Raw genomic sequence first — 9,848 nt, forward strand, 5'->3', positions numbered from 1 at the left:
TGAACTGAGCAGTTATGTGAATAGTCCACCAGCAGACAGTGAGTGTGATCCTCTTTCGTGGTGGAAAGTTCACACAGTAAATTTTCCCCACATCAGCAGATTAGCTAGGAAATACCTCTGCATTCCAGCAACTAGCTCTGCATCTGAAAGGTTGTTCAGCACAGGTGGAAATGTAACTTGTCAAAGGTCCTCCCTTAAGCCCGCATCTGTGAACATGTTAGTGTTTCTGGCAAATAATCTTAAAAGTTGAAATGTAGAAAAACTTCCGGGAGCAGTAGCATAATTTATCTATGTTTTTGTTTGTTTTGTTTTTACTCAAGAGTTTGTGCAATATTATTATTTGACTTATTGATTTTGCACACTGCACTTTTGTTGCAAAGCACCTCTTAAGTTTTGTGGATATACATGATTATGGATAACCATGTATATAACAGTATTCAATTCAATTCAATTTTATTTATATAGCGCCAAATCACAACAAAAGTCGCCTCAAGGCGCTTCATACGTATCATTATGAATACGCATTCATTCATAGTATAACCACTGTTGAATTTTGTGAGGCTGTAATGCACGTTAAAATAAACAGCTGCTTGTTTAAACAAAAAGAAATTGATGGGTTTTTTTCCCCACTAATAAAGTTGTAGAGTTGTATTTTGTTTTGCGTCAATTATATCGTCAGTTATATCGTTATCGCAAATTTTCAAATCTATATCGTTGTTACGGTCGCTGACCTCTAGTGGCTCTCCCTCTGTAGAAGAGGTTTTTTTTCTCCTTTTCTTGTGTTGCAGGTCTGCCTCATGAGCCACAGCTGAGGTGTGTTCCAGCTCGTCAGCCACGGCATATAGTCTGCCATCCTAAACTGCCACACCCCTGCCACTTTCCCCATTTTTGCCAGAGCTGTGAGCTGTAGTGTTTAGGGCAGCGGGCCTTAGTGTGTATGTGTGTGAGAACTTAAACTCTGTGGAACTTTGGTTTTCTTTCTTTTATTGTAAGCAAAGGTGTGCCCTTATTGTGTTAATTAGTTCATCATTGTGGAAGCAGGTAGGGGTTCTCTGCCATTTTGGTTTCAACTGTTTTCTCCTGTTTTTGGTTAGACAGGGAGCTCAGCCATTGTATTTTGTTTTGGTTAGTGAGTACTTGGTTTGATTTTTAGCTAAAGGGGGTGTTTTGTTTGTTGTTTTGGCCTTGGAGACCCTGAAGAAAAGAGCTTCCCTGTGTTTATTTTTACTGTAGTAGTTTTGGGCAATAAATCACGTTTAAATGACATCTATTCTCCAGTAGTTCATGTGTTCTCTTTCACTTTGTGTTACCCCTCACTCCAGTCAACACTTCGTTTTCAAGGGGGGGCGTAACATAAGTTGGGGCTCGTCCGGGATTAATTTTGGATATGGCCCAGTTTAGCCTGGGTGATTTTATAGCTAAGCCTGCATTAGACCAGCTTGATGCATGTAGGAAGGAAGATTTATTTGCCGTTGCCGCGCATTATGAAATCCCTGTGGCTAAGTCTATGAAGAAGAGCGAGTTAGTCTCTTGTTGTCAGTGGGTTGGTTGGGAAAGGTGTGTTCCCTTTAGACGTAGACTCGGGGGATGACGCGTCAGACCTCGAAACCTCTGATCAGCCTGAGGTTTGTGCTGAGGAGGGGGCGGGGACACCTACAGTGGTCAAACCAGGTGAGGGAAAGCCACCAGCCTCTCTTCCACGGTTTGAGCCCTTCTCTGTCGAATCCAGTAATCCCAGTGTTAGTGCACGCTTAAAGGTACGTTTAGCTCGTCTTGAACTTGAGGCCAAAGAAAGGGAACGTAAGGATGAGCTTGAGTTCAAGCTAAAGTGTCGGCAGCTAGAAGCTGAGACATCTATTAGGTTGCGTCAGCTGGAGTTGCAAGCTAACAAATTGTCTCCTGAGCCTTCTGCTCCATCTTCAGTGAAGGATGAAGATAACAATAGTAATCCTTCAGATAATTCTCCCCCTACTCGTGCACCGCCGACATTCGATGTAGGCAAAAACATTGCCCTAGTTCCACCATTCAGGGAGACTGAGGTGGAGGCCTATTTTAATGCGTTTGAGCGCATTGCTATGGCTTTACTTTGGCCCAAGGAGGTTTGGTCCCTTTTGCTTCAGTGCAAATTAATTGGTAAGGCACAGGAAGTATGCACAGCTCTCACTATCGAGGACAGTCTTGTGTATGACAATGTCAAAAGCGCTATACTCAGAGCCTATGAGTTGGTGCCTGAAGCCTACAGGCAGCGTTTCAGGACCCTGAGGAATGGTGAATGGTAAATGGTAAATGGCCTGTATTTATATAGCGCTTTACTAGTCCCTAAGGACCCCAAAGCGCTTTACATATCCAGTCATCCACCCATTCACACACACATTCACACACTGGTGATGGCAAGCTACATTGTAGCCACAGCCACCCTGGGGCGCACTGACAGAGGCGAGGCTGCCGGACACTGGCGCCACCGGGCCCTCTGACCACCATCAGTAGGCAACGGGTGAAGTGTCTTGCCCAAGGACACAACGACCGAGACTATCCAAGCCGGGGCTCGAACCGGCAACCTTCCGATTACAAGGCGAACTCCCAACTCTTGAGCCACGATCGCCCCACTGCTCAAACATTCCTTGAGTTTGCAAGGGAAAAAGGGATACTATTTGATAGGTGGTGTCAAGCAAGCAAAGTTTCAGAGTTTAACGCATTGCGTGAACTGGTATTGTTGGAGGAATTCAAAAACTGTGTTCCTGACCGTACAGTGCTGTACCTGAATGAACAAAAAGTTGCCACTTTGCAGGAGGCAGCTGTCCTGGCCAAAACTACACGAGGGGAACTGGTCAATGACCTGAAGAGAGCTGGGACCACAGTAACAAAGTTCACTATTAGTAACACACTACGTCGTCATGGATTAAAATGCCATGTGGTCAAATGAGACCCAAATAGAAGTCTTTGATATAAATATCACTCGCCGTGTTTGGAGGGGGAAGAATGCTAAATTAGGGCTGCTCGATTATGGCAAAAATGATAATCACGATTATTTTCACTGAAATTGAGATTGAGATATTTGACGATATTTATTTAACCCTTTAAGACCTACCATAGAACCAAGTCCGCCAGAACTTTTTTTTTTTTCTTTTTTTTTTTACATGCTGTAGTGCCATTTTTGGGAGCATTTCAAGTTGCTATACATCAATGCAACTGTTATAGCCCATATTTTAATAATATGTATGCATTAAGTCCATAGTAATTACATTAATTGCAAAAAAGTGCAATAAACAAAAAAATTGAAAATCGTTTTTGTTTTGTTTTTTTACATATATTTCTACTTGGGGAAATTTAAGAGGCTTATCCCTCAAAACTTTAAATACAAAAAAGTTGCAAAAAATAGTTTTCCACCACAGGAAATTTATTTTGAGTGTCTTCATAGTTTTATTTTGGAGATACAGCAATTTTTATATACTGCAGGAAAAACAAAAAACAATCCTATGATGCAAATTTGCAAAGAAAACAGCATGTGCATCAAAACAAACTGATTCCAGCAGTGCAATTCGAGTTCTAAGCATCCCAGCAACTATTCAGAAAAGTATAGAGTCAAACATGACTTATAAAAACACCAGTATAGGCTTTTAAGGCCTACAAGTAAAAAACTACATTTTCCGCCAAAATGACGTCACTTCCGGTTTCGGACAGGAAATGGCAGACATGCGATAGTTCGCGTTGACGTCTTTTTCAATGTGGGAAGTGTTACGAACAGCTGATCGGATCGGCAAAGCGTGTTTCTGGAATATTATGTTTTTGTTCCTGCAAGCGCTTTTTATGCAATTTTTGCAAAGCTAAATGTGGAAGGAAACCGTGACCGAGGACAAGCTGATGGCATAAGATGTAAGTACAACTCCTCCGGTTTCATATGCAAAACAAATTATTGCGCTAGCTTACGCGGTTCCGGTTCTACGGGGATTTAAAGGGTTAACAATAACAATGTGTTGAATAATGACTTTAAAAAATAATATAAAATAGCGTGCAAATACTGATAACAGTGCAAATGTTTGCAATATAAAAAATAAATGAAAAATGTAAACATCTATGTTTAGTGAACTTTGCAGTGTTGCTCTGTGGTGCAGCTATGACACCGTAGAAAAGTTTACACACTATGTCTACTTGATCCAAGTCTGACTCCGCGAACCCATAATGTTTCCACACCACTGAAGTTTTTTTTTACCTCTCTTTTCAACCAACGGCAGTCACTCTCCTCTCCAAATAACTTCTGCTTAGCTTTCCGAGCTTCCCTCGGGTCCTCTTAATTGTTGTGATGCGTGTTCGAAATGCAGAGAGGTGCGCTCAATTTGCCACACGGAGCAGCGCGAGAGTAAAGCACGAGGGAGGGGCTAATAATCGGCTCAGTCATTTTTAATGATCGTTGAAAGCCCAGATCGTAATCGTGATTAAAATTCGATTAATTGAGCAGCCCTATGCTAAATTGCATCCCATGAACACCATACCCACTGTGAAGCATGTGAGTGGAAACATTATGCTTTTTTTCGATACAGTCTGGAAAGCGTCTGATTGGCAATGTCTTCATTTTTGAACACGACAATGATCCCAAACATACTGCCAATACAGTAAAAGCATACCTTGATATCAAACATTATCAGTCATAGATTGACCTACATATTACTGAAGCAGCGTAGGATCGTCTTTAGAGACCACAGAACCAACAGCAGCCAAGAAGACAATAAGAACAAGCCTAGGTTTCTCTCACGACTGTAGACAGGCTGCAAGATCAGAGTTCTGCTGAGTTAAGCAAGCATTCCATTAATCCTTTACTAGTAATGACTTCACGAATTTCAACTATTAGAGAAAAAAGTACTCATAACCATCTCACAGAAATAACATTATGTACAGCTACTTTAATGCCACTCATATTTATCTAGACTCTTTATCTCCACCCTCTGTCTGTCTGTCCAGCCCGACAGACACTCTCTGTACTTTTAAGATTAGGCTCAAAACTTTCCTTTCTGATAAAGCACATAGTTAGGGATGGAGCAGGTGATCCTAAATTCTCCCTATGCAGTTACACTTCAATAGGTCTAAGCTGCTGGAGGCTACCCATCAGTGTTACTTTTTCACTCACCTTTTTTTTCCTACTTCATATGTGTTTATACACCACTCTGCATTTAATCAGTAGTTAATGTTAATTTCTGCCAACATGTCTATGTTGTGTCTTCCTCCCCTCACCCCCAAGCGGTCACAGCCCTGCCTGAGCCTGGTTCTGTTTGATGTTTCTTTCTGTTAAAAAGTTTTTTCCTTCCCACTGTCACCAAAATGCTTGCTCATAGGGAGTCATCTGATTGCTGGGGGTTTCTCTGTTTTATCTTGAAATTGCACTAACTTAAATTAGCTTAATAAAATATATTTTACTCAAGTATATTTTGTCAGTCCCCTTAAAACAACATCAGCAAAACATCTTTGACAAAAAAAAGCCATAGATGCTATATATGCTACATACAGGCTGAATACAGGCTAGTAGCTGTATTCAGACTGTGTTTAATTTTAAGCCATTAAAACACACTCAAATAGCAATTAGAATATGTTTTATATTTGCTAAATTGACTCAGTCTTTATAAAAGAAAATTCCTAAGATAAGCCTTTGAAATAGCTGAAATAAACCAATTTAGCATAAGCTAGAAACCTTAGCTAGTACTAATAAAGTCATCAGAGTCTACCAGAAATATTCAGGATTTCACTCACTGATTCCACTTCTTTGACTTCTTCTAACAGTAAAAAAATATGTTCATGCTGCATGCTTGTTTCATGTTAGCAGTCTTTGTGTTTATGAACTCCCTACATTGTGTTTTTCATGCATTTGTTCAGGAATCTAACTTAAATAAATTTTAAGTCTTCATCATCCTCATTTCCTAATGTTTAGCTCACTCTCCGTCTGTTTTGCACACTTACACACAGCCTTGTGCACGCTTTAGGAAAAGTTCATAACTTGCTCGTGTGCCAAGTAATTAATAACAAATGCAAAACAAAAGGGAAAAATTCTGGTAGACCTACCTCTGCTTTCTGTATGCCAACTTTGTGAAATGAGAGGGACTGTGATATTATGCCACTACGTGTAACGGAAAAGCGTCTGCTTCCTGTTCTTTCAAAGTAAAAGCTCAAAGAAAACAAGTTCCAAAGCAGCTTTATAGTGAAGCAATTTATTTCAAGTTTTGTTTTGTTTTTTATAGATATAGTATTTCCTGTTATTTTAACAGTTGTAAAATAACCGTGTTTCTGTTTTTAAATAAATAATGATTGGTTAAAGCTGTCAAAGGGATATTTAGGGCCAGCAAAACCATCCTTTGACATTAAAATTCTATTGACTTTTATAAAATTGTTAAATTTGCTAAATCTAAATAATATGCATATATGAAATACATACAGTAAGGATATAGCAGCAGACCTAGGTTTTCAATACTAAATTTGTAATATAGCTAGATAGATGTATTAAAGTAAATGTATTCATTTAGGAATTTTTATTTCACTCTTCCTTTTTATTCTTACACATTTAATTACACCTGCGTACAACTGCCTCCCCAAAAGCCAGTGGGTAGACAACAAAGGAAAAACATCAGCTGGTCGACCAGTCTTGGAGCTATTTTGTTGCTGCATGTCTGGCATCAGTCTGTCAGAGTTTGTTAGTTTACCCTGCATCCCTCATCATTACGCACCTGAGTCTTCATATTCTTTATATTTGATAGCGCTATCTTCCAGTTTTAATTCAAGAAAGGGGCTTTAAAGAGCCCAGGGAGCTTTTTTTTTTTCTTTTTAGAAAGAGACAGCCCTGTTCGCATGTAGTAGTCTTTTATAGATATGTAACATCTGCATCCCCTTGCAATGGCTGGCATGAACGACTTGGATTCATGCTAGCCATTGCTGTTTCTCCAGAAATTTCTCTCAAGAAGGCACTGGCCACTCCACCTGCATCCTGATTTCTAAAAGAAAAACCTCCACCCATTTTGAGATCATATCAACAAACACCATGCAATATTATAAAATACAATAATATCTTATACCTTCACATTGTACAAGCTCACTGAAGCCCATTTAAAACCAGAGGTGATAGTGCCTTTGAGGGTGTGACACTCAAACTGTGAAACAGCCTTGCTCAGCCAGTCAGGTTGGCTGACTCTGTTATTTGTTTTAAGTGAATGCTGAAAACTCATTTTTATAAGTTATCATTTCCTTAATCCATCCCCCTTCATTTGCTGCCATAGTTTGAAAGCACACGTGCATGTTTGTGTGAATGTCTGTCGTTATGGCTGATTATGTGTGTTTGATTTAACATGCACACTTATCCTCAATATGTGGTTTTTATTTGAACTGTGAAGCACTTTCTAACCCTGTTTTATTAAATAAATAGTCATTATTATTATTATTATTATTAATATTATTATTATTATTATTATTATTATTTGTAGTTGATCAAAAGGCCTATCCTGGTGTGCCTCTAGTCTGAATACCTGTCCCAGGATTGTTAGTTGCATAAAACAAGAATTGCAAAAAATTTTGAGAATAAATTTGGAAACTCTTTGTAAACTAGTGTTGCTGTTGTACCACCATGACTTTTGACACATGCAGGGATAATGAGTAAAATGAGGTCTGGTTTGTCATTGGGCCAATACCAGACCTCACCTGTTATATAAGCCCGTGTGGTTTTCCACACGTTTCTGGAGTAGCTGTGATGTGGGCAGTCTGTAAATTGTGTTAGACGAGGTTCGTTTATTTGTGATGTTAATGTTGTGGTCTTCACATTCTGTTGATCGCCTCCCTCTGGCAGTAGCAAAGCATCCACTAACACACTGATCTTGGACATTTACTTCCCAATTTATGATTTGGAGCACACCTGTGCCATTTTCCTGATGATTAACAATGTATTGTCAAGCCACCTGCTATTTTTTATACTATGAGCAATACAGAGTTTCAAACATATGATGCTCAAAAAAAACGTAAAGGATCACCTTGACAACAAATCAGAACATAATCATGCATGTGTTTTCCTCCCAGATCTGATCCAGGGCGTCACTGAGCTCCTGGCTAGTGTGGGGGCCAGTCAATGGTATCACCTCCTTGATCCTCAAGTCCCTACTTCCATATTTTTACCACATGAGGCCAGGCAATGTTGTGCACCAGGAGGACCCCAGAACCCATTACACCTGCATAGGATCAGGATTTCATCCTGAGAACTAATGGCAGTCAGCATACCATTACCTTGCCTATAGAACTTAGATGGATATGCCTCTCCAGACCATCATTGATACACCACCAAAGCAGTTATGCTGAACGATGTTATAGCTTCTCCAGATCCATTCACAAATGTCACATGTGCTCAGTGTGAAGTACAGGGCAGCAGTGGTGAACCTGCTAAGCCTGATATTCTATGGGAAGTGCCAGTGAGACTCCACAGAGTCCGGCAGTTAGCACAGTGCCTACAAGAGCACGCCAGTTCTTTAGGTCACCCTCGTGAAGTCTTTTACTGATTGCTTGGTCAAAGATATTTACACCAGTGGCCTGCTGGAGGTTCTTTTGTAGAGCTCTGGCAGTGCTCATCCTGTTCCTCCTTGCACAAAAGAGCAGATGCTGCAGTCCTTCTGATTGATTAAGGACCTTCTAAGACCTTGTCCAGCTCTCCCAGAGTAACTGTCTATCTCCTGGAATCACTTCCATGATCTTGACACTGTGCTGGGAAAGACTGCAGACCTGGCAATGGCACGTATAATGTGCCATCCTGGAGGACCTGGGCTACCTGTGCAACCTATGTATGGTCCATGTATTACCTCATGCTCCCAGCAGTGACACTTAGCCTTGCCAAATCAGTCAGACTACTGTCTCACTGTTGCTTCCTCCAGTGCACCTGTTACTAATTTCTATCACTCCCTCCAGTTAATACACGACACCACGGTTCTTCATTCACAGATGGATTTATTCTTCTGTCACACTTCTCCTCAGAAACACCATAAAATCCACCATCAAACTGTTATTACATAAAAGTACAGAATGACCAACATAAATATTACAAATAAACATTTAAACCCAAGTTAACAAATACGCGATAAACAAACACAGTTAACGTACCTCGCTGGCTGCACGTAACCGTGAGGGAATGAGTCCGCTTCAGGAACAAAACTTAACAAAAATAATTCCCAATTTCTTCTTCTTTGCAGCTTTCTTTTACTTTAAACTGCTTATTTATTCCTTCTTCTGCCTTAGTTAACTTATTAACTTAGCTTCTTGCACATGCTTTTTACTTCCCTTTACGTCACTTAAAAAGGCCTGTGTGCAACACAGAATGAACCTTAGTTCCTACCCCAAAAGGAACAATAAATAAAGAAAATAAATAACATAAATGAACACAATAAATTAAACAAACTGCCATAATTTACATTTATGGCAGTTAAAATTTCATTAACACCAACCTGCTGAAACTGATTAACAACCCCCTCGGCTACTTAACTGACCAGATGAATATCCCAGAAGTTAAAATGGTTTGATGCTTTACTCTTATAAAAAAGTGTCCTTTTGATTTTTTTGAGCCGTGCATAACAAAGCAGCTGTCTGTTCTCACATAAACTGCTTCATATTCTCTCTGTCTTTCTCACTAACAGTGAAAAAAGAAAGAAGTACAAATTAAAATACATCATGACTCCGGCTGTCATTCTGTGTATATTCATGATTTGGCCTTTGGCTTGTCCTGAATAACACATGAAATTGGCACCTTTGATACACAGCAGTGGTTACCTGCATATGAATTTAGGTTCAATTTAGTATATAGAAGGGTCACTGAATACAGAGGGAAAAACACCTAAATGAAC

At 39.8% G+C, this 9,848-nt stretch overlaps 1 protein-coding gene across 2 annotated transcripts in view; it reads right to left on the reverse strand.

Moving 5' to 3' along the window:
• Nucleotides 1-9,378, reverse strand: part of hykk.2 (hydroxylysine kinase, tandem duplicate 2) — a 35,056-nt gene extending 25,678 nt beyond the window's left edge. Inside the window, exon 1 of one of the 2 annotated variants that reach the window (XM_080882949.1) lies at nt 6,049-6,115. The gene's annotated coding sequence lies outside the window, so the exon portion shown is untranslated. Of the gene's footprint in view, nt 1-6,048; nt 6,116-9,111 lie in introns of those variants that run through there. The other variant, XM_080882948.1, reaches the window with a different exon arrangement.
• Between the last annotated feature and the right edge of the window lie 470 nt (nt 9,379-9,848).

The sequence above is a fragment of the Rhamphochromis sp. 'chilingali' genome (genome assembly GCF_963969265.1).
Source record: "Rhamphochromis sp. 'chilingali' genome assembly, chromosome: 5".
Classification (NCBI taxonomy): Eukaryota; Metazoa; Chordata; class Actinopteri; order Cichliformes; family Cichlidae; genus Rhamphochromis; species Rhamphochromis sp. 'chilingali'.